Here is a 23,881-nt window from a genome sequence, read left to right on the forward strand (position 1 = left end):
TAAGCCCACGCCCCACAACTACTGGAGCCCATGCACCTAGAGCCCGTGCTCCGCAACAAGAGAAGCCACCGCAATGAGACGCCCGCGCACTGCAACGAAGAGTAGCCCCCGCTCGCCGCAACTAGAGAAAGCCTGTGCGCAGCAACCAAGATCCAATGCAGCCAAAAATAAAATAAATTTAAAAAAAGAAAAATGAAAAAACAAACAAACAAAAAGCTATTTCCCTAACTAGGTAAATAATGGTTTCTTAGTCCAGACAAGACCATGGTTTTTCACTTTATTTTTAAAATTAAATTGTTTGTTTAATAATGACTCATATGATTAAAATATATATATTGGCACAGGCCACATGTGATTTTAGATTAACTCCTTTTAAAGCTCAGCTGTGTTTTTAAGGTAGATTCTCAGTCATCCCAATATATAAGAATGTTGCCCTACCGAATAGGAGCCCAAGAAACTTTGAAACGGGATCCAAACCCATTCACATTTGAAAGGTTCTCCAGAAACTGTTACTTTATTTTTACCAGATAGCTCTGCGATTCTTCAAAGCCTGTAATTGCATTAAGTGGAGGGCAGCTCAGTGGGAAATGCTTGCTATCTCTGGTTGTCTCTCTCTCACCGTATGTTACCTTAACTGTGGATACCTGCATTTCATTAAAGCAATCAGCCATGCCCTTATGTATTCCTTGTGTTTGAACGTACAGGGGGTTAGATGCCTGACCACTCAGCAAGAACATACAATCTTTTGAGTAATGGGGGTTTCTCAGAACCTTTAATAATTCTCAAAAGTCCTTAATTTGAAGAGACAGTTCACTAAGGCTTTAAACAAGTTCCCATGACCTCACCATCTGCTTGCATTAAAACAAGGTAAATCGCTCACTCTGCTTCCACTTGCTTCTTTTTTTTAATTTTATTTTTTTATATATCAGGTTCTTATTAGTCATCAGTTTTATACACATCAGTGTATACATGTCAATCCCAATCTCCCAGTTCTTCCCACCCCCACCCCCCTGCCCCCCCTGCCACTTTCCTCCCTTGGTGTCCATATGCTTGTTCTCTACAACTGTGTCTCAATTTCTGCCCTGCAAACTGGTTCATCTGTACCATGTTTCTAGGTTCCACATATATGCGTTAATATACGATATTTGTTTTTCTCTTTCTGACTTACTTCACTCTGTATGACAGTCTCTAGATTCATCCACATCTCTACAAGAGACCCAATTTCATTCCTTTTAATGGTTGAGTAATATTTCATTGTATATATGTACCATTTCTTCTTTATCCATTTGTCTGTCAGTGGGCATTTAGGTTGATTCCATGTCCTGGCTATTGTAAATAGTGCTGCAATGAACATTGGAGCGCATGTGTCGTTTTGAATTATGGTTTTCTCTGGGTATATGCCCAGTAGTGGGATTGCTGGGTCATACGATAGTTCTATTTTTAGTTTTTTGAGGAACCTCCATACTGTTCTCCATAGTGGCTGTATCAATTTACATTCCCAGCAACAGTGCAAGAGGGTTCCCTTTTCTCCACACCCTCTCCAGCATTTGTTGTTTGTAGATTTTCTGATGATGCCCATTCTAACTGGTGTGAGGTGATATCTCAGTGTAGTTTTGATTTGCATTTCTCTAATAATTGGTGATGTTGAGCAGCTTTTCATGTGCTTCTTGGCCATCTGTATGTCTTCTTTGGAGAAATGTCTATTTAGGTCTTCTGCCCATTTTTGGATTGAGTTGTTTGTTTTTTAATATTGAGCTGCATGAGCTGTTTATATATTTTGGAGATTAATCCTTTGTCCGTTGATTTGTTTGCAAATATTTTCTCCCATTCTGAGGGTGGTCTTTTCATCTTGTTTGTAGTTTCCTTTGCTGTCCAAAAGCTTTTAAGTTTTGTTAGGTCCCATTTGCTTATTTTTATTTCCATTACTCTAGGAGGTGGATCAAAAAAGATCTTGCTGTGATTTATGTCAAAGAGTGTTTTTCCTATGTTTTCCTCTGAGAGTTTTATAGTGTCTGGTCTTACATTTAGGTCTCTAATCGATTTTGAGTTATTTTTGTGTATGGTGTTAGGGAGTGTTCTAATTTCATTCTTCTACACGTAGCAGTCCAGTTTTCCCAGCACCACTTATTGAAGAGACTGTCCTTTCTCCATTGTATATCCTTACCTCCTTTGTAATAGATTAGTTGACCATAGGTGTGTGGGTTTATCTCTGGGCTTTCTATCCTGTTCCATTGATCTATATCTCTGTTTCTGTGCCAGTACCATATTGTCTTGATTACTGTAGCTCTGTAGTATAGTCTGAAGTCAGGGAGTCTTGATTCCTCCAGCTCCGTTTTTTCCCCTCAAGACGCCTTTGGCTACTCGGGTTCTTTTGTGTCTCCATACAAATTTTAAGATTTTTTTATTCTAGTTCTGTAAAAGAATGCCATTGGTAATTTGATAGGGATTGGACTAAATCTGTAGATTGCTTTGGGTAGTAGAGTCATTTTCACCATATTGATTCTTCCAATCCAGCAACATGGTGTATCTCTCCATTAGTTGGTATCACCTTTAATTTCTTTCATCAGTGTCTTATAGTTTTCTGCATACAGGTCTTTTGTCTCCCTAGGTAGGTTTATTCCTAGGTATTTTATTCTTTTTGTTGCAATGGTAAATGGGAGTGTTTCTTTAATTTCTCTTCCAGATTTTTCATCATTAGTGTATAGAAATGCAAGAGATTTCTGTCCATTAATTTTGTATCCTGCAACTTTACCAAATTCATTGATTGACTAGCTCTAGTAGTTTTCTAGTGGCATCTTTAGGACTCTATAGGTATAGTATCATGTCATCTGAAAACAGTGACAATTTTACTTCTTTTCCAATTTGGATTCCATTTATTTCTTTTTATTCTCTGATTGCTATAGCTAGGACTTCCAAAACTATGTTGAATAATAGTGGACATCCTTGTCTTGTTTTTGATCTTGGTGAAAAACTGAAAGCATTTCCTCTATTGAGAATGATGTTTGCTCTGGGTTTATCATATATGGCCTTTATTATGTTGAGGTAGATTCCCTCTATGCCCACTTTCTGGAGAGTTTTTATCATAAATGGGTGTTGAATTTTGTCAAAAGCTTTTTCTGCATCTATTGAGATGATGATATGGTTTTTATTCTTCAGTATTTTTTTGGTTTTTTAATATCTTTATTGGAGTATAATTGCTTTACAATGGTGTGTTAGTTTCTGCTTTATAACAAAGTGAATCAGTTATACATATACATATGTTCCCATATCTCTTCCCTCTTGCGTCTCCCTCCCTCCCACCCTCCCTATCTCACCCCTCTAGGTGGTCACAAAGCACCGAGCTGATCTCCCTGTGCCATGCGGCTGCTCCCCACTAGCTATCTATTTTACATTTGGTAGTGTATATATGTCCATGCCACTCTCTCACTTCGTCACAGCTTACCCTTCCCCCTCCCCATATCCTCAAGTCCATTCTCTAGTAGGTCTGTGTCTTTATTCCTGTCTTACCCCTAGGTTCTTCTTGACATTTTTTTTCTTAAATTCCATATATATGTGTTAGTATACAGTATTTGTCTGACTTACTTCACTCTGTATGACAGACTCTAGGTCCATCCACCTCATTACAAATAGTTCAATTTCATTTCTTTTTATGACTGAGTAATATTGCATTGGATATATGTGCTTCAGTTTGTTAATATGGAGTATCACATTGATTGATTTGCATGTATTGAAGAATCCTTGCATCCCTGGGATAAATCCCACTTGATCATGGTGTATGATCCTTTTAATGTGTTGTTGGATTCTGTTTGCTAGTATTTTGTTGAGGATTTTTGCATCTATATTCATCAGTGATATTGGTCTATAATTTTTTTTGTAGTATCTTTGGTTTTGGTATCATGGTGATGGTGGCCTCATAGAATGAGTTTGGGAGTGTTCCTTCCTCTGCAATTTTTTGGAAGAGTTTGAGAAGGATGGGTGTTAGGTCTTCTCTAAATGTTTGATGGAATTCACCTGTGAAGCCATTGGGTCCTGGACTTCTGTTTGTTGGAAGATTTTTAATCCAGTTTCAATTTCATTACTTGTGATTGGTCTGTTCATATTTTCTATTTCTTCCTGGTTCAGCCTTGGAAGGTTATACCTAAGAATTTGTCCATTTCTTCCAGGTTGTCCATTTTATTGGCATAGAGTTGCTTGTAGTAGTCTCTTAGGATGCTTTGTATTTCTGCGGTGTCTGTTGTAGCTTCTTCTTTTTCATTTCTAATTTGACTGATTTGAGTCCTCTCCCTCTTTTTCTTGATGAGTCTGGTTAATGGTTTATCAATTTTGTTTATCTTCTCAAAGAACCAGCTTTTAGTTTTACTGATCTTTGCTACTGTTTTCTTTGTTTCTATTTCATTATTTTCTGCTCTGATCTTTATGATTTCTTTCCTGCTACTAACTTTGGGTTTTGTTTGTTCTTCTTTCTCTCGTTCCTTTAGGTGTAAGGTTAGATTGTTTATTTGAGATTTTTCTTGTTTCTTGATGTAGGCTTGTATTGCTGTAAACTTCCCTCTTAGAACTGCTTTTGCTGCATCCCACAGATTTTGGATTGTTGTGCTTTCATTGTCATTTGTCTCTAGGTATTTTTTGATTTCCTCTTTGATTTCTTCAGTGATCTCTTGGTTATTTAGTAGTGTATTGTTTAGCTTCCGTGTGTTTGTGTTTTCTCCATTTTTTCCCCTGTAATTTATTTCTAATCTCATAGTGTTGTGGTCAGAAAAGATGCTTGATATGATTTAAATTTTCTTAAATTTACTGAGGCTTGATATGTGACCCAAGATGTGATCTATCCTGGAGAATGTTCTGTGTGCACTTGAGAAGAAAGTGTAATCTGCTGTTTTTGGATGGAATGTCCTAAAAATATCAATTAAATCTATCTGGTCTATTGTGTCATATAGAGCTGTATTTCCTTCGTAATTTTCTGTTTGGATGATCTGTCCATTGGTGTAAGTGCGGTGTTAAAAGTCTCCCACTATTATTGTGTTACTGTCTATTTCCTCTTTTATAGCTGCTAGCAGTTGCCTTATGTATTGAGGTGCTCCTATGTTGGGAGCATATATGTTTATAATTGTTATATCTTCTTCTTGGATTGATCCCATGATCGTTATGTAGTGTCCTTCCTCGTCTCTTGTAACATTCTTTATTTTTTGCGGTATGTGGGCCTCTCACTGTTGTGGCCTCTCCTGTTGTGGAGCACAGCCTCCGGACGTGCAGGCTCAGCAGCCATGGCTCACGGGCCTAGGCGCTCCGCGGCATGCGGGATCTTCCCAGACCAGGGCATGAACCCATGTCCCCTGCATCGGCAGGCGGACTCTCAACTACTGCGCCATCAGGGAAGCCCCATTCTTTATTTTAAAGTCTGTTTTATCTGATATGAGTATTGCGACTCCAGCTTTCTTTTGATTTCCATTTGCATGGACTATCTTTCCATCCCCTCACTTTCAATCTGTGTGTGTCCCTAGGTCTGAAGTGGGTCTCTTGTAGACAGCATATATATGGGTCTTGTGTTTGTATCCATTCAGCCAGTCTGTATCTTGTGCTTGGAGCATTTAATCCATTCATGTTTAAGGTAATTATCGATATGTATATTCCTATTACCATTTTCTTAATTGTTTTGGGTTTGTTTTTGTAGGTCCTTTTCTTCTCTTGTGTTTCCCACTTAGAGAAGTTCCTTTAGCATTTGTTGTAGAGCTGGTTTGGTGGTGCTGAATTCTCTTAGCTTTTGCTTGTCTGTAAAGCTTTTGATTTCTCCATCAAATCTGAATGAGATTCTTGCTGGGTAGAGCAATCTTGGTGTAGTTTCTTCCCTATCATCACTTTAAATATGTCATGCCACTCCCTTCTGGCTTGTAGAGTTTCTGCTGAGAAATCAGCTGTTAACCTTATGGGAGTTCCCTTGTATGTTATTTGTCATTTTTCCCTGGCTGCTTTCAATAACTTTTCTTTGTCTTTAATTTTTGCCAGTTTGATCACTATGTGTCTTGGCATGTTTCTCCTTGGGTTTATCTTGTATGGGTCTTTCTGCACTTCCTGGCCTTGGGTGGCTATTTCCTTTCCCATGTTAGGGAAGTTTTCGACTATAATCTCTTCAAATATTTTCTCGGGTCCTTTCTCTCTCTTCTCCTTCTGGGACCCCCATAATGTGAATGTTGTTAGGTTTAATGTTGTCCCAGGGGTCTCTTAGGCTGTCTTCATTTCTTTTCTTTCTTTTTTTCTTTATTCTGTTCCGCAGCAGTGAATCCCACCATTCTGTCTTTCAGGTCACTTATCCGTTCTTCTGCCTCGGTTATTCTGCTATTGTTTCCTTCTAGTGTATTTTTCATTTCAGTTATTGTATTGTTCATCTCTGTTTGTTTGTTCTTTAATTCTTCTAGGTCTTTGTTAAACATTTCCTGCATCTTCTCGATCTTTGCCTCCATTCTTTTTCCGAGGTCCTGGATCATCTTCACTATCATCTTTCTGAATTCTTTTCCTGGAAGGTTGCTTATCTCTACTTCATTTAGTTGTTTTTCTGGGGTTTTATCTTGTTCCTTCACCTGGTACATAGCCCTCTGCCTTTTCATCTTGTCTTTCTGTGAATGTGGTTTTTGTTCCATAGGTTGTAGGACTGTAGTTCTTCTTGCTTCTGCTGTCTCTCCACTTTCTCCAAATGGGAAGTGGACCTGACTTCTGTCTCCACCTCTTCCTTCAGAATCCATAGCACACCACCTTCAAGGAATGATGCAGGGCCAGTGGGGCCATGCTGACTTGCTACACTGAGGTGGAAGAGTTTTTCCTGCATGTTTGCATTTCTCCTACTGCAGGTATTCAGTCTATGGCAAGTGAACTCAGACTTTCCATGTCTATCTGAACATTCCTTACTAGCAGGTGTGTGGATCTGTCTTATTATTAAGATAAATACTATTGCTGAAAATAACTGCAGGCTATTTTGTACTCCCAGAGCACGGTGTACCCGGGACTCAGTGATACTACTGTTAGTTTAATTGTCTGTCTCTCCTAGGAGACTGATCTTTCTGAGAACGGTAGCTTTGTCACATTCATTTTTACGTCCTGCAGCTCCTCGTGTAGCTCCTAAGGTTGACTGACTCACTGACTGGTCTGGTGATGAGACTCAGTAAGAGATAGTCTTTAGCCCCATTTTATATGAGGGAGGCCAAGTGTTCTGACCAAGGACTCTAAACGAGTAAATTGCCCAAATGGAATGAAATCCCAGATACTCTGGTAACCTAGTTATTCATACCACAACATTTATTTATACTATACCATACAATCCATGAAAGAACAGCATATGTGGGAGAAAATGAACTTGAAGCTGGGACTTAACATTGATAAAATTTCTATCAGTACAGGGAAGATGGAAGAAAATATCAGAGAGTAGAAAGTGAAGTGGGGAGGTACAGGGGCAGAACTTGGATATGGACTTGGTCCATGTAGGCGTTAATGACTCATTTTGCTTAACTGGAGTTAAAGTCTAAGCTGGGGAAGAGTGGAAACAAAAATAGTTGGGTAGATTTGGGTCTGATTTTGAAGGGTCTTGAGTGTGAGCTGGTGGTACCTAAACCTGCTATAGGACAACTATAAATTAGAATATTTTGTGACAGTCTTTTACATTTGGCTTATCCTCATTTACATTTAAAATGCTCTTATAGATATTATATGTTTTCATCTTTTTAAATTACCTTATGAGGTAGAAAAATGCTCGATGACTTTAAGAGCCCGAAGCTGGAGCCTCAAGGTGGTATCAAGTTGCACCGTCCTGCAGGGTGCGTCTCCGTTACCTGCTTGTAGAAAGAACTAGAATCTCCTGGAACAGGTTGTGTGGTTCTGAATGTTTTTCCCCTAAATTTTATATAACTTTTCCAAGGTGTCCATGGCAGAAAAAGAATCTACAATACACATTCATACACTATAATACTGTGTTCGTGTTTACCTTTTCATCCCAAAGCTAACCGTTAAACAAAGCTTTGTGCCATTATAACTCATCAGGAACCCGTGGCTGGATTTTGCGATCTTTGTTCTTTTATTGGGTGCCAAGTGCGGCTTTGCTGGGCTCTCCTTCACTCATGTAGTGTCCGCTAGTCACTCAGCAGGCATGGAGACTCTGCTCAGGTCATAGTGAAGCGTCAGACACAATTCCTGCATTCAAGAAACCGACAATTGATGAAAAAAGACAATATTTTTGTGTAATTTCTAGTAAAAGGTAATAAGTTATTCAAATAAATAGTCTTGGGCAGAGAAATTTTAAACAAACAATAGGAGAGTTTGTTACTTTAGGTTTTCTGCAATATATATTTGTACACACAACTTACAAATACCACACCACACAAATATGTGTTTCAAAACGTAGAATAGCTGTGCAGGACATTCTTGAACTTAATGAACTCCACTCTTGCCAAAGAGCTTAATGAACTCCACTCTTGCCAAAGAGCAAAATGTTTGCCTTGACAACTAATATACATACACACACACACATACTCACACATAATGCACACCCATACATACATATATTAATACTTGGGCTATAGAAATTCCCATCTTACATAATAATAAAACACTGAAATAGAACCTTCTATCAACTGGGTAGATATGAGAACTGTAAATAAAAATTTATACTTTTAGGAAAGAGGAAAAATAACCAGATACGTTTTCTGAATAGCTACTCAAAAAACTATTAAAATAATTGAAATTGACATTTCTTTGTCTGACCTGAATTTGCTTTTTGAGAGGAGTGATATATATTCCACTCTTCCTGATCATTAGGGTTAATAAAACATGCATATTTTACTTTTCCCCCTCTTCTGGACAAGCAACTGACTGATAGCTGAGATTAGATAAAAGAAGTATGTAGTACTTCTGGTACAAATATTAGTACCAGTCAAGATTAATGGAACTCAGCAATCATTAATTCATCCATGTGTATTTACTGAGCTCAAGTCCAGGCAACTAGAACCAATGGAATAAGGATAAAAAATATGCAGAATACAAATTGCACATTCTAAACACAGCCACAGCAATATTTCCCATCCCACATGCTCTTCCAGAACTTTCCCTCTCCCCCCCTCAAGAGGTAGAATGTGTACCTTCCTCCCTTGAATTAGGCTTTTGTGACTGAATTAACTAACAGAATGCAGCAGCCCTGACTTCTGAGACTAAGGTCATAAAAGCAATACAGCTTCTGGTTGTCTCAGGACACTTGCCTTGCCTTGCTACCTGCCATTTAAGAAGTCTGAGGCTGCCATCTTGTGAGGAAGCCCAAACTAATTCATGTGGAGAAAACACACAGAGAACTGAGAGTACGTGAAGAGAAGAGATGCCCAATTAGCCCTCAGCTGTTTTAGCCCTCCACTGTTCTAGCTCCAGCCACTGTATGCCTATGACTGCATGAGAAATGCCAATCCAACACTGCCCACCTAAGCAATTCCCAAATTCCTGACCCCCAGCAATCACAGAGATAAATGCTTTTTGTTGTTTTAAGCAATTTGGGGGGGTTGTTACACAGTAATAGATATCCAGAACAAAGCACACAGAATACTGCCCTCAGTAAGTTCTAATTTAGTGAGAAATATCACTTCTAATAATTTACATAAATTACATAATAAATTACAATAACAATTACATTATGAAAGGAGATAGTTATAAGTGCTACAAGAGAAAAGCTACTAACTAAAGTACAGGAACTCAGAGAAAGGTGAGGAAAGGTCTTCCAGAAACTACCATCAAAAACCTCAAAGAGGAGCTGCTGAGTGAGCTTAAATTAAGAATGAAATTTGGATATGTAGATGTGAGAAAATTCCAGGTAAAAGGAACAAGTTACCCACAAATGTACAACTAGTTCAATACATACATTTGCACATTTCTCAATTATAGTGGCCAGTTCAAACCCTATGGCCAGTTCAAATGCTACAGGATTAGCATTTCTGTGACATCTTTCGTCAGTCCGTCCTACGGCAAAATTAACACTATATTTTCGCATCCAATCTGGAATTCATATCTGTTATATTTGATATATATTATTTTGAGAGTTGCTGGGATTTGTGACGTCCCCTGTAGTCAAAAAGCACATTGCCATGAGCCTGAACCTCTGGAAGACTTTGGTAAAAAAGGGAAGAATGAGACGTAGTCCTGATCTTAACCTCACAGTGGCAGTGCAGGGTACCAGGCATTATAAGAAAGGTGAATTACGAGATGCTGAAGGCAGGAAGGAGGGAGTTAGCAACCATGCCTGAGGGGATCTGAGAAAGCAGCCTTTTAACTGAATCATTAAGGACTCAGTTGTGCCAGGCAGAAAAAGACTTCCGGGCACAGGAGACAGAAAGAAAAATGGCCCCCAAACATAAAACATGGTGTGTTTTGGGAACAGCAAATAGTTCAGTAGATCCAGAGAGCAATATTTAAGGCGGGAAGATAAGACTGGAGAAGGAAGCAGGAACCAGCTTGCTGAGGAGTTTGGACTACATCCCAAAGGTGACAGGGAGAATCTTTGAAAGGTCACCAATTATTCAGTCTACACGTTCAAATTGTAATTATTTCCGCCACAGCCATTTTCTCTAGGTATGGTTTCTGGGACTAGAATGCAATCTTTGATGAAAAGCCATCTCACTTTTGCCTACTTTAAAATTCGGTCATCCATCTTCCCAGTGGATAGTATTCACCCTAATGATTGGACCTAATGTAGCTGAAAGAAATGCCACCTTACAGGAATCAGAAGCAATCTATTCCGAAGTGTTTTCCACTGACTGTTCTTTCTGGAAATGTGGTTTCTCATGCCATGAAACTTGCATGACGCCATAAAGACACTAATTGTAGTAATTTATGGACTGTGGCTCTGTCAGACCCATTTGATCTCCTAGAGGTGGATCAATTACAGTTTGAGGACCCCCAAGCCCTATACAAAAACCACCTTATTAGCCTGTTCCCACCGTTAGGAAATCTGGTGGTAAATAATTCAAGATAAATACGATCCCAGTGGGGAATTGCAAGTGCCTATATTTCATGACCCGTGACATCCCTTGTGACATATGATGCTGTGCTGAGGGGACCATGGGATCCTTAATGAGCCCTCACATATTGGCACTGCTTCCTTTGGTTCAGCTTATCTGATCTGCCTGAAGCCTTTTCATTCATCATCCTCAGCAATGAAGGACAATTCTTCCAGCAAACCCATTCCCATATTTCTTCTTCTCTGTAAGGCTCATGGTGCTCTAAATGCTTTATGATTTTTTTTTCCATTCAGGTCTTTTAGAGTGCCAGGAGGATAGTTTAAATTCAGCCACCATTGTTAAGATCTTTGGTTTTTTAGTTTTATTCAGTTAGGAAAAAAAATCCTTCCTGGATAGTTAAAACTTCTGGCTATCTATTGAATGGTGAACAGTGCAGATATGGGTCTCGTCTCAAGGAGTTTACTGTATAGCTCTGTATTGTTGGGAAAAGAGCAACGTTAAAAATTACAGTATCGTATAACACGACATTGTAAAGAAACTATACTCCAATAAAAAAAAATTGAAGTATTGTAGAGCTGACAAAACACTTTCACACACATGTCCTTTGAACACTTTTGGATGTTAGTGTTACTTGGGCACACCAGCTGGCCTGGGGTATAATTTGTTCTGAGGGTTGATGATTTGGTTTTCTCAAATTTCTGTACCAGACTTTGCCCCATGCCCTTCTCTAGGGTGAGTACCTTCAATATATATGGTTCTGAAGTAAGTAATTTACATTCTTATGTCATCTAAGTCCTAAAATAACCCTGGAGGGAAGTACTGGTAACCTAATTTTACCGATGAGGAAATGAAAGTTTCAAGATGTTCCGTGACTTGCCTCGGTTACAGGACTAGTCCATGGAATTGCTTAGTTCGCAGTCCTGGGCTGTCTGACTTGAAAGGTCTTTGTCTTATTCACTGCTCTAAGTTACATTAGATACCTGTGTAAAATAATTTCTGGAAGTTTCCTTCTAATTAGGATTTTAAGAATATGACAAAGGGATTGCTGAGTGCTTATGACAATTACAACATGTAATTCAGTTATTTTCGTGAATGTAATATAGAGGACCGATCTTAGCTATGGTCATCTGTCCTTTGAGATTTGGATAAAATTGATCCAATTTTCTGCTTGCACTAAACTCTTATGTCCTGTGTTTGCTTTCTCCTTACCCATCCATGAGTGGCATGCAATTTGTGCTCTATGAGTTCTCTTAGAAATGGTTGTGTGTAAAACATAGACTTCGTTAAAAACTTGGGGGGCAGTGATTGGGTTTTAATTTGTAGCAGTGAAAACAAAATTAAATATTAAGCATACCATAAAATTAAATACATTAATTTTATTACAGGAATAAGCTAGAGTTCACAGTGTAGAAACAGAATAAAAATCAAAGTTGTCTTTCACTTTATATCATATATTTTATCTTTAATATATCATACGTGAGATGCCTGTCTTTCTGACATCTCACCACTTGGAAATCCTTCCTCTTGCTGCCTTTCTCAAGGCACCAGGACCCAGCCATGCTCAGCCTTGCCACTCCTCTTCAAAAGCCTCCTTGTAGCTCAGTCCCCCTCACTTTTTTTTTACGTGTAGAATTTAGTTTTCTATCTTCTCTAAGTGGCTTATGAACATGCTCTCCAAAGAAAAAGGCCATTTACCTCTTTACTCATCTTTTAGTAGCCTGGCAAACCTGTAAGTTTCATCATTTCTTCTTCCACTCAAAGTCCTCATCATTGTAAAGATAAGAAATTGACCATTTTCTCTCCTTACTATCCATATGCTAACCCCCCAAATAGTCAAAGGGAGAAGCTTCTACCATCAGATCTGGTTTCATGTATCTACTTAAATTTTTTTTTTCCTGCTGCATATTCACATACTACACAGATACACAAAGTCTATTATGAAGTAATATTCTGTTATTTTTCAAGTATTTCGTAAGAAGTGGAAGGAAACTCTAAGAAGATGCTTTTTCACTTCATTTTGGGCATTGTCTAATGCTACCAACTCTCTTGCGTATGTTCCATATTTGCCCCTGCTTCACATTGGCCTGTGTATACTTACTTTCACTTGTATGGATCATTTGAAGAAAATGTGTTGTCTTTTTAGCTTAGTCAAGGAGATGGCTGAGGTTCTGCATTATAGCATCGGGGGAGCACTGGACGACTCTAGGTAGGCTGAATAGCTGAGTGCCAACTTGACTCATGTTAATATACTAGCTGTGCAACATTGGACAAGCATGCTACCTCTCTAGGCTTTGTTTTTCTTATGGTAAAATAAGGAACAAGTAATAATTAAGTATTGTGAAGATTAAAATTGAAATCATTCTAGGAGGAGCATTTAACATGGGGCTTGGCATATAGAAAGCACTCAACAAATGCAAGTTGCTCATTTATGATCTCATTATTATTATTGCTCATATAATAATCTCATTATTTCTATTCTTTCCAAAAAGAATTGTGAATGCTTGTCTCTAATTATTTATTACTTTAGGAATAAGGTCACACCTTTGCAAAACCCACAGCTCCCTGTTTCTTCTTTCAATGTTCTGTGCTCCAACCTGTTGCTTATGTGTTCTGTGCCTGAAGGGGGATTTATCTTCTTTTACACAGAAATGAACTCCTGTTTGGGCAGAAAATGGATGTCTTGACCCTCTTTGTATAATACTATTTAAATCAAACATTCTCTTCCAAACTTTACCTGCCCAGTGTTGTAACTTTAGGTGTATCTCTGGTGAATCATTTCTCCCTGACATTGTGTTTGCTACATTAGTTCATATTATCCTGTTTTATAGAGGATGAACTGGAGATCAGAGGTTGAGTCACATGTATGGTGTAGCCATGTAACTAGTCATTACCTCCCCAGAGTTTGATTCATAGAAGGGTCCAAAACATGTTTGCTCCTTGAAGAAGTCATTCAGCAAATACTTCTTGTGCAACGAGATAGTGATGAAATGAATGCACGTTCAGAGAAATTCTAAAATGGTAGGTCTGCACCATTATTAGGCTGAAGGATAAACTTTGTCCTTTTCAGTAAACTCTTTATCCATCTTTGAAGCACTGTCAAGCCATTAGCAAGGAAATGTGAAAATGTACTTAGGTTGATCTGTGTGTGCCTTCCCTACCCGTGTCTATAACACAGAAGTCCAATGATGTTTTTTCTCCCTAAACAGACAGACAAAAACACCATGAATTGTGTGCAGTCCAGTGAGACCATTACCTAGAGTTGCCATCGTGGTCTGGATGTAAAAACCGTAACAATTCTTACTGACTTCAGTTGGAAAATAAAATCTTCCAGAAAGGCTGAGGACAGCTGTAAAGGCTAAGACAGGCTCTAAATTATTCTTCTTCAGAGGAGGTTTGGCACATTAGAGCAATTCAATTACAGTCTTAGAGAAAAGGGGACCTCTGAGGTCACCTCAGTGTACCTCACCACAGGTATCAAGCTGCTCAGAGAAGTTGCCACTTATCCAGGGAACACAGCATCCCAAGTGTCTCAGGACGGGCTGAGATTCTAAAATTCCCTGGATGGTTCTCACTTTGGTCCCTTCTCTCGATCACTACTAATTAACCTTAGCTCAAGCCTTAAGGTTTCTTCTCTAGGCTCTGGCGTCAGGCTAACAAGTCTCTGTCTGGTGTCTAGCCCCCATTCCACTCAATCGCAATTGCCCAACATTCTTTTTAACTATAAATCTGCCCATGTTAATTCTCTGCTCAGAATGGTTCAACTCTTTGCATGGCCTTCAAAGACCGAAGTGTTTTGGTCTCTGTCTACGTATTCCATTTCATTTTCTTTCTCACATCTTATGTTCCACTAGTATTGACATCTCTGTGCCTTTACACGTGCCGTTTTCTTTTTGGTACGCTTGTCCTTCCTCCGCCTCACTGTTCAGTCATTGTCTCTTCCCAAATGTATGCCTCTTCCCCTCTGCTGGGCGAAGGGTCCTGTTTTTCCCTTTGAACGTCCTCTGCTTACCATTCCAAAGGAGTGTTTTGTCCTTCAGTGCAATCATCATCAGAGGCTAAACACTGATCCTGATATGGCTTAAATATGTTGTTTTAAATTTGAATTCAAATCCGTTCAAGCTTTAGTCTTCAATAGATGCTCTGTGACCGAACATATTGGAGACTATTTATATAATGGTTTAACACATACTTTTTCTTTTTTTAAATTGAGGTATATTGGACTGAACAACATTATATTACTTAGAATATTAGTTTCAGGTATACAATGTAGTGATTCAATATTTTTGTAGATTACAAACCATACAAAGTTATTATAAAATATTGACTACATTCCCTGTGCTGTACAGCACATCACTGTGACTTATTTTATAGCTGGCAGCTTGTACCTCTTAATCCCCTTCATCTATCGATATTTTGCCTCTCTTCCTACCCCCCTCTCCCTTCTGGTAAGCCCTAGTTCTCTGTAAGTTTGCTTCTATTTTGTTATATTTGTTCATTCATTTTGTTTTTTAGATTCCATATATAAGTGAAAACATACAGTGTTTGTCTTTCTGTCTGATTTTTCTCACTAAGCATAAAAACCTCCAGGTCTATACTTGTTGCAAATGGCAAGATTTCATTCTATTCCAGTGTGTGTGTGTATCTCACACCTTCTTTATCCATCCATTTGCTGATGGGCACTTAGGTTGCTTCTGTATCTTGGCTACTGTATAATAAATAATGCTGCAATTAGCACTGGGGTGAATATATCTTTACAAATTAGTGTTTTCATTTTCTTCTGCTAGATCACATGGTAGTTCTATTTTTAATTTTTTGAGGAACCTCCATACTGTTTTCCATAGCAGCTGCACCCATTTACATTCCCATCGACAGTGTACTATGGTACTCTTCTTCACATTCCCTCCAACAGTTATTTCTGTCTTTTTGACTACTGTCATTCTGACAAGTGTGTTGGTGATATCACTGTGGTTTTGATTTGCATTTCCTTGATGATTAATAATGTTGAGCATCTTTTCAAGTGCCTGTTAGCCATCTACATGTCTTTTTGGAAAAATGACTATTCAGGTCCTCTGCCCATTTTTTAATCAGCTTTTTTAATATTAAGTTGTATGACTTCCTTATGTATCTTGAATATTAAACTCTTATCATACACATCATTTGCTTACTACTCAGTGGGTATCATACACATCATTTGCTTACTACTCAGTGGGTTGCCTTTTTGTTTTGTTGATTTCCTTCACTGTGAAACAGCTTTTTAGTTTTATTAGGTCCCATTTGTTTATTTTTGCTTTTGCTGCCCTTACCTGAGGAGAGAGATCCAAAAAATATTGCTAAAACTGATTTTGAAGAGTGTATTGCTTGTGTTTTCCTCTAGAATTTTTATGGTTTCAGATCTTATGTTTAAGTCTAATCCATTTGAGTTTCTTCTTGGATGTTGTGTGAGAAAATGCTCTAGTTTCTTTTATATATGGCTGCCCAGTTTTCCCAACACTGCTTATTGAAGAGACTGTCTTTTCCCCATTGTATGTTCTTGCCTCCTTTGTTGTAGATTAATTGTATGGTTTTATTCCTGGGCTCTCTATTCTGTTCCATTGATTTATGTGTCTTTTTTGGTGCCAGTACCATACTGTTTTGATTACCGTAGCTTTGTAGTATAGTTTGAAATCAGGACATGTGATACCTCCAACTTTGTCTTCTCAAGATTTCTTTGGCTATTTGGGGTCTATTGTGGTCACATACAAGTTTTAGGATTATTTATTCTAGTTTTGTCAAAAATGCCAAGGGTATTTTCATAGTGAGTACATGGAATTTGTAGACTGCTTTGGGTAGTATGGACATTGTAGCACTATTAATTCATGTGATCCATGAGCATGGTATATCTTTCATTCATGAGCATGGTATATCTTTCCATTTATTTGTGCTGTCTTCAATTTCTTTCATCAGTGTCTTATTTTTCAGCCTATAGGTTTTTCCCCTCCTTGGTTAAGTTTATTTCTAAGTGTTTTATTCTTTCTGATTTGATTTTAAATGGGACTGTTTTCTTGATTTTGCTTTCTGATAGTTCATTTTTAGTGTATAAAAATGCAACAAATTTCTGTACATTAACTTTTTATTCTACAAATTTACTGAATTCATTTATTCTAACAGTTTTTTTAATGAAGTCTTTAGGTAGACTCTTTCTATATATAGTATCATATCATCCTCAAATAGTGGCACTTTTACTTCTAGCCCCTTCCAGTTTGGATGCCTTTTATCATTTTTTTGTTGTCTGTTGTGGCTACAACTTCCAATAAATATTAGCTAGGGTGTGTCATAAATGGCCTTTATTATGTGGAGATATTTTCCATCTCTACTAACTTTGTCTACTAATTTTGTTGAGAACTTGTATCATGAGATGATGTTGAATTTTGTCAGATGCTTTTTCTGCGTCTATTGAGATGATCATGTCAGATGCTTTTTCTGCGTCTATTGAGATGATCATGTAATTTTTATCCTTTGTTAATGTAGTGTAGCATGTTGATTGATTTGTAGCTATTGACCCATCCTTGCATCCCTGAGATAAATTCCACTTGATAATAATGTATGATCTTTTTAATGTATTGTTGAATTCAGTTTGCTAATATTTTGTTGAGGATTTTTGAATCTAGGTTCGTCGGGGATATTTGCCTGTAATTTTCATTTTTTGTGGTGTCTTTGTCTGGTTTTAGTATCGGGGTAATGCTGGCCTTGTAGAATGAGTTTGAAAGTGTTCCCTCCTCTTCATTTTTTTGACATAGTTTGAGAAGGATAGGTATTGACTCTTCTTTAACTGTTTGGTAGAATTCCTCTTGTCTGGTCCTGAACTATTGCTTGTTGGCAGTTTTTTGATTAGTGATTAGTCTGTTCAGATTTACTACTTCTTCCTAATTTGGTCTTGGATGATTATATATTTCTAGTTATTTATCCATTTCGTCTAGGTTTTCCAATTTGTTGACGTATATCTGTTCATAGTATTCTCTTATCATTGTTTGTATTTATGTCATATTGATTGTAATTGTACTTGTTTGGACCCCCTCTCTCTTTTTTCTTGATGAGTCTGGCTAAAGATTTATCAATTTTGTTTATCTTTTCAACAAACCAGCTCTTAGTTTCACTGATCTTTTCTATTGTTTTTTGGTCTCTATTTTATTTATTTCTGCTCTGATCTTTATTATTTCCTTCCTTCTGCTAATTTTTGCCTCTGTTCTTTTCTAATTCCTTTAGGTTGAAAGTTAGGCTTTTCATTTGAGACTTCTCTTGCTTCATTAGGTAGGCCTGTATTGCTATGAACTTCCTTCTTAGAAATACTTTTGCTGTGTCCCACAGATTTTGGAAAGTTGTATTTCTATTTTCATTCGTCTCAAGGTATTTTTTTGATATCGTCTTTGATTTCTTCATTGACCCATTACTTTTGTAGTAGCATGGTGTTTAGTCTCCATGTGTTTGTGGTTTTTCCAGTTTTCTTCCTAGAGTTGATTTCTAGTTTCTTACTGTTGTGGTCAGTAAAGTTGCTTGATATGATTTCAGTCTTAAATTTACTGAGACCTGTTTTGTGGCCTAGCATGGTGATCTATCTTGGAGAAAGTTCCATGTGTGCTTGAAAAGAATGTGTATTCTGTTGGTTTTGGATGGATGTTCTATAGATATCTATTGTGTCATTTAAGGCCACTGTTTCCTTATTGATTTTATGTCTGGATGATCTATCCATTGATGTAAGTGGAGTATTACAATTTCTCCCTTTATGTCTGTTAATATTTGCTTTATATATTTAGGTGCTCCTGTATTAGGGTATATGTTTGAGAATGTTCTCTTCTTGGATTGACTCTTTTATCATTATATGTAATGATAAATGATATATAATGCCCTTCTTTGTCTTTTGTTATAGACTCGGTTTTAAAGTCTACTGATATGAATATTGCTACCCCAACTTTCTTTTTACTTCCATTTGCATGGAAATCTACCGCTCACCTTTAATCTGTGTGTATCTTTAGCTCTGAAGTGAGGCTCTTGTAGACAGAATTTGTATGGGTCCTTTTTTTAACCATTCAGCCACCCTATCTTTTGACTGGAGCATTTAGCCCATTTACTTTTAAAGTGATTATTGATAGGTATGTAGTTGTTGCTATTTTGTTACATGTTTCTTGGTTCTTTGCAGTTGTTTCTTTCCTTGGAAAAAGATCTAAAGGCAAAACTGAGTTAGGCAGAATAATGGCTAGCCCCAAAATGCCCATATCCTAATACTTAGAACCTGTGAATATGTTAAGTTACATGACAAAGGGAAATTAAGGTAGCAGATAAACAGCGTGGTTATCCTGGATCATCCAGGTGAGCTCAACATAAGAGAGGAAGAGGGAGGCAAAGAGGGGGTCAGAGAGATGTAATGTTGCTGGTTTTGAAGGTGGAGGAAGGGAGTCATGAGCCAAGGGAGGTGGGTGACTTCTAGAGAATTAAAAATGCAAGAAAATGGATTTAATGGATTTAACCCTAGAACCTCTGGAAGGAATGTAGCCCTACAAACACTTTGTGAGACCCGTGTCAGATGTCTGACAGAACTGTTTGATGATAAATTTGTGTTACCACTAAGTCAGCAATTTGTTACAGCAGTAATATAAAATTAATATGCAAAGATTGAAGGAAAAAAATTTTGAATTTCTGATGGATAGGACTCTAAAGTTTTGGGGCACTGTATTGGTAGTTAAAACTGCCTATAAAGTAAAGAAATGGATTTTCTTGAGGAGATCATGAATGCTCATAGCCCATAAATCCTAACAGCTTATATGTTTGTTTCTCATTCTTTACATTTTTCTTATCAGCAGACTTCAGGGAAAGTCTTCAGGGAAAGTCAGAGTGCCTTCAGCAGTCATGAGAATGCTAGGGGCCTGGCATGGTCTTGCTCTCCCTTGTGTGTAAGGGTAGATGATTTGATGCTGGTGAGAAAGATGTTGGGGCAGCAGTTCTGTCAGATGCTGCACAACATCTCTTGATCCTTCATCATGATAATGACAAGAACCATAATGACCATTAATTGTTTAGCATATTTCAGAAGCTGTACATTATTATACTGACCATAAAGAGAAAAATCATATGAAGGAGTTATTACACCTATGTGTAAAACCAGGAAACTAAACTACAAAGAAGTTGTACTAAGTGACTCACCCAAAGGTGTAGAACACATAAAATCATGGTGCCTTTACAGCGGTTTAGGTCTTTGTGACCCAAGACTGTGCTTTGTACACTGTATTGTACTGTCTCCCCAGCAAGCTGCACCTCTATTTTTCATTTTGGAATAAAAAAGCAGCTGGCAAAAATTTCTATCACGAAGACTTCGGTTGGAGCCTTCCGGGAAGATGGCGGAGGGTAAGACACGGAGATCACCTTCCTCCCCACAGATACACCAGAAATACATCTACACGTGGAACAACTCCTACAGAGAACCTACTGAACACTGGCAGAAGACCTCCCAAAAGGCAAAAACCCCCGCATGTACCTGGGTAGGGCAAAAGAAAAAAGAATAAACAGAGACAAAAGGATAGGGACAGGACCTGCACCAGTGGGAGGGAGCTGTGAAGGAGGAAAGGTTTCCACACACTAGAAGCCCCTTCGCAGGCAGAGACTGCAGGTGGCGGAGGGGGAAGCTTTGGACCTGCAGATGAGAGCGCAGCAACAGGGGTGTGGAGGGCAAAGCAGAGAGATTCCCCCACAGAGGATCGGTGCCGACTGGCACTCACCAGCCCGAGAGGCTTGTCTGCTCACCCGCCGGGGTGGGCGGGGCTGCGAGCTGAGGCGTCGGTCAGAGCACAGGGAGAGGACTGGGGTTGGCGGCGTGAACACAGCCTGCAGGGGGTTAGTGTGCCACGGCTAGCCGAGAGGGAGTCCAGGAAAAGGTCTGGAGCTGCTGAAGAGCCAGGAGACTTTTTCTTCCCTCTTTGTTTCCTGGTGCACGAGGAGAACAGACTAAGAGCGCTGCTTAAAGGAGCTCCAGAGACAGGCATGAGCCGTGGCTAACCGCGGACCCCAGAGGTGGGCATGAGATGCTAAGGCTGCCACCCAAGAAGCCTGTGTGCGAGCACAGATCACTATCCACACCCCACTTCCAGGGAGACTGTGCAGCCCGCCATTGCCAGGGTCCCGTGATCCAAGGACAACTTCCCCAGGAGAATGCATGGTGCGCCTCAGGCTGGTGCAACATCACACCAGCCTCTGCTGCCACAGGCTTGCCCCGCACCCCTCCCTCCCCCTGGCCTGAGTCAGCCAGAGTCCCTGAATCAGCGGCTCCTTTAACCCCATCCTGTCTGAGCAAAGAAGAGATGCCCGCCAGCAACTACACGCAGAGGCGGGGCCAAATCCAAAGCTGAGGCCCTGGGAGCTGTGAAAACAAAGAAGCAAAAGGGAAATCTCTCCCAGCAGCCTCAGAAGCAGCGGATTAAAGCTCCACAATCAACTTGATGTACCCTGCATCTGTGGAATACATGAATAGACAACGAATCATCCCCAATTAAGGAGGTAGACTTTGAGAACAAGATTTATGATTTTTCCCCCTTTTCCTCTTTTTGTCAGTGTGTATGTGTATGCTTCTCTGTGAGATTTTGTCTGTATAGCATTGCTTCCACTATTTGCCCTAAGGTTCTATCCATCCGTTTTTTTCTCAATAATATTTTAATAATTTTATCTTACTATATTTTATTTTACCTTACTTTATCTTCTTTCTTTCCTTCCCTCCTTCCTTCATCCCTCCCTCCTTTCTTTCTTTCTACTAATTCTTTCTATTTCTACTTCTACTAATTCTTTCTACTTTTTCTCCTTTTTATGCTGAGCCATGTGGATGAAAGGCTCTTGGTGCTGCAGCCAGGAGTCAGTGCTGTGCCTCTGAGGTGGGAGAGACAACTTCAGGACACTGGTCCACAAGAGACCTCCCAGCTCCACATAATATCAAATGGCGAAAATCTACCAGAGATCTCCTTGTCAACACCAGCACCCAGCTTCACTCAACGACCAGTAAGCTACAGTGTTGGACATCCTATGCCAAGACAGGAACACAACCCCACCTATTAGCAGAGAGGCTGCCTAAAATCATAGTAAGTCCACAGACACCCCAAAACACACCACCAGACGTGGACCTGCCCACCAAGATCCAGCCTCATCCACCAGAACACATGCCCTAGTCCCCTCCACCAGGAAGCATACACAACCCACTGAACCAACCTTAGCCACTGGGGACAGACACCAACAGGAACTACGAACCTGCAGCCTGCAAAATGGAGACCCCAAACACAGTAAGATAAGCAAAATGAGAAGACAGAAAAACACACAGCAGATGAAGAAGCAAGATAAAAACCCACCAGACCTAACAAATGAAGAGGAAATAGGCAGTCTACCTGAAAAAGAATTCAGAATAATGATAGTAAAAATCTTGGAAATAGAATAGACAAAATGCAAGAAACATTTAACAAGGACCTAGAAGAACTAAAGATGAAACAAAAAATGATGAACACAATACATGAAATGAAAAATAAGGAAAAAAGAATGAAAACAACTGAGGAAAGTCTCAGAGACCTCTGGGACAACATTAAATGCACCAACATTCGAATTATAGGGGTTCCAGAAGAAGAAGAGAAAAAGAAAGGGACTGAGAAAATATTTGAAGAGATTAGAGAACTTCCCTAATATGGGAAAGGAAATAGTTAATCAAGTCCAGGAAGCACAGAGAGTCCCATACAGGATAAATCCAAGGAGAAATACGCCAAGACACATATTAAACAAACTCAAAAATTAAATACAAAGAAAACATATTAAAAGCAACAAGGGAAAAACAACAAATAACACACAAGGGAATCCCCATAAGGTTAACAGATGTCACAAAGAAAACTACAGGCCAATATCACTGATGAAAACAGATGCAAAATTCGTCAACAAAATACTAGCAAACAGAATCCAACAGCACATTAAACGGATCATACACAATCATCAAGTGGGGTTAATTCCAGGAATGCAAGGATTCTTCAATATATGTAAATCAATGAACGTGATAAACCATATTAACAAACTGAAGGAGAAAAACCATATGATCATCTCAATAGATGCAGAGAAAGCTTTTGACAAAATTCAACACCCATTTATGATAAAAACCCTGCAGAAAGTGGGCATAGAGGGAACTTTCCTCAACGTAATAAAGGCCATATATGACAAACCCACAGCCAACATCGTCCTCAATGGTGAAAAACTGAAAGCATTTCCAGTAAGATCAGGAACAAGAGAAGGTTGCCCACTCTCACCACTCTTATTCAACATTGTTTTGGAAGTTTTAGCCACAGCAATCAGAGAAGAAAAGGAAATAAAAGGAATCCAAATCAGAAAAGAAGAAGTAAAGCTGTCACTGTTTGCAGATCACATGATACTATACATAGAGAATCCTAAAGACTCTACCAGAAAACTACTAGAGCTAATCAATGAATTTGGTAAAGTAGCAGGATACAAAATTAATGCACAGAAATCTCTGGCATTCCTATACACTAATGAAGAAAAATCTGAAAGTGAAATTAAGAAAACACTCCCATTTACCATTGCAACAAAAAGAATAAAATATCTAGGAATAAACCTACCTAAGGAGACAAAACAAACACCTGTATGCAGAAAATTATCAGACACTGATGAAAGAAATTAAAGATGATACAAATAGATGGAGAGATATACCATGTTCTTGGATTGGAAGAATCAACATTGTGAAAATGACTCTACTACCCAAAGCAATCTACAGATTCAGTGCAATCCCTATCAAACTACCACTGGCATTTTTCACAGAACTAGAACAAAAAATTTCACAATTTGTATGGAAACACAAAAGACCCCGAATAGCCAAAGCAATCTTGAGAACGAAAAACGGAGCT

At 38.7% G+C, this 23,881-nt stretch overlaps 1 protein-coding gene and 1 long non-coding RNA gene across 6 annotated transcripts in view; one reads left to right on the forward strand and one right to left on the reverse strand.

The window, feature by feature from the left end:
• LOC307196391 (uncharacterized protein) overlaps positions 1–23,881 on the forward strand; it is a gene marked incomplete at its 5' end in the record, with an annotated part of 136,093 nt that overhangs the window by 107,106 nt on the left and 5,106 nt on the right. The gene's annotated exons all lie outside the window — the stretch shown is intronic.
• Positions 1–23,881, reverse strand: part of LOC307196392 — a 76,590-nt gene that overhangs the window by 4,370 nt on the left and 48,339 nt on the right. The window contains exon 2 of the long non-coding RNA XR_013831125.1: positions 7,719–8,175. This is a non-coding gene — a long non-coding RNA (uncharacterized lncRNA). The remainder of the gene's footprint in view (positions 1–7,718; positions 8,176–23,881) is intronic.

Source organism: Stenella coeruleoalba, assembly GCF_951394435.1.
Source record: "Stenella coeruleoalba genome assembly, chromosome: 13".
NCBI lineage: Eukaryota > Metazoa > Chordata > Mammalia > Artiodactyla > Delphinidae > Stenella > Stenella coeruleoalba.